Source organism: Nanorana parkeri, unplaced genomic scaffold (assembly GCF_000935625.1).
Source record: "Nanorana parkeri isolate BGI_ZX_2015 unplaced genomic scaffold, ASM93562v1 scaffold2148, whole genome shotgun sequence".
NCBI classification, from domain to species: Eukaryota; Metazoa; Chordata; class Amphibia; order Anura; family Dicroglossidae; genus Nanorana; species Nanorana parkeri.
The window spans coordinates 154,008-155,409 of NW_017308416.1; the positions used below are offsets into that span (position 1 = coordinate 154,008).

The 1,402-nt window shown below is 51.6% G+C and overlaps 1 protein-coding gene across 1 annotated transcript in view; it reads right to left on the reverse strand.

The window, feature by feature from the left end:
- Positions 1-1,402, reverse strand: part of LOC108800878 (zinc finger protein 585A-like) — a 50,570-nt gene that overhangs the window by 30,493 nt on the left and 18,675 nt on the right. The gene's annotated exons all lie outside the window — the stretch shown is intronic.

A 1,402-nucleotide genomic window follows, 5' to 3' on the forward strand; every position in this document is an offset into this window, starting at 1 on the left:
GGCTTCTCCCCCTGAATTCCGGCCCCATCCCCCACAGGAAGAGGCCGCTCAGAGTCAGAGGGATTCCATGGTCTATCCACACTGTGACGTCCACCATCCATAGCTGAGCTCATTGTCTCTTCTCCCGCACAATCTGCTGTGATGTCCTCATCTTCCATCTTACAACCTGGAGATAAAGTCAGACGATCCTTTGAGGGTTCCTCCATGGCGTGTCCTGGAAACATAGAGACACATGACGGAGAGATAGGAGAGGGTTAGATGACTTCACTCAACATTCCATCTGGATCAGGAGGTCTGAGGGAGCGGATGTTCTATGAGGAGGTCCCAACCAGCCGGGACTCCTCCCCTCTTCAGTCAAAGGGCATCCTCCCAGATCACTTCTACATGGACACAGCCTTGTCAGAAGAGGCGGGGCCAAGCGGGACTGTGAGGAGCATGTTCCTCACTTAACCACAAGCCTAGGCACTGGGTCATGTGACCTCTAAGAAATAAGAGGATCAGAGTATAAACTGGCAGCCCCTCCCCCGGATAACAGAAGAATATATTATGACCCACCTGTGCTGGTCTCTGTAGGCGTGTCCTCCTCTATGGATGTCCTCATCATCCCGGCCTCCTCCGTATATCGCTGATCATCCCTCACATACGTCTCTTCTACTTCACCCTCAACTTTCATCTTCATCAGATCTTCACCCTAAACCAACAGAACGGAAGTAAATATCATCTTGTAGGATCCACTCATCATATCCATGAGTCCCTTCATGTTCTAGAAGCTCCGCCCCACCGACCTGATCATGGTGGGGGAGGGTGAGATCTTCCTGGGTGGAGTCCCGGGAATACAGGGGGCGGGGACACCTCTCTGGTGGGTTCCTGTTGTTAGGTTGCGCCATCATATCCTTGTGTCCTTCTGAGACCTCCATCACCCCGTACTCCTCATCCTCCTCCTTATACTCTTCTTTAACGACAATGTTATAGTCCCCGAGGTTTCCATCCTGGAAATATGATAAAGCTCGAATTGTAACAAACACGCTTGTGAATAAGTTAGAACTACCAATCATTGTCCATCACCTACCTGATCATGGTGGGGGAGGGTGAGATCTTCCTGGGTGGAGTCCCGGGAATATGTGCTTCAAGAATATTGAGGATTATTGCGCAATATGTGAAGAGCTCTCCCCCCACTAGAAAGGTTTAGTTTCGTGTTGACATTTTATAAACGTTCACCCTGTCCGGAGCCGCGTCTCCCCTCGGCAGGTCTGTACCGACCTCCTACGACGGTTGTGACCTCCTACGTGGTCTGCAGACCGGCTGCTGAAGATCTGGAGCCTGCGCACTATCGTCCCATAGACTTCAATGGGACGGAATTGTTTTGATGCACCTGGAATGTACGAGGGGTGGGGGGGGGGGG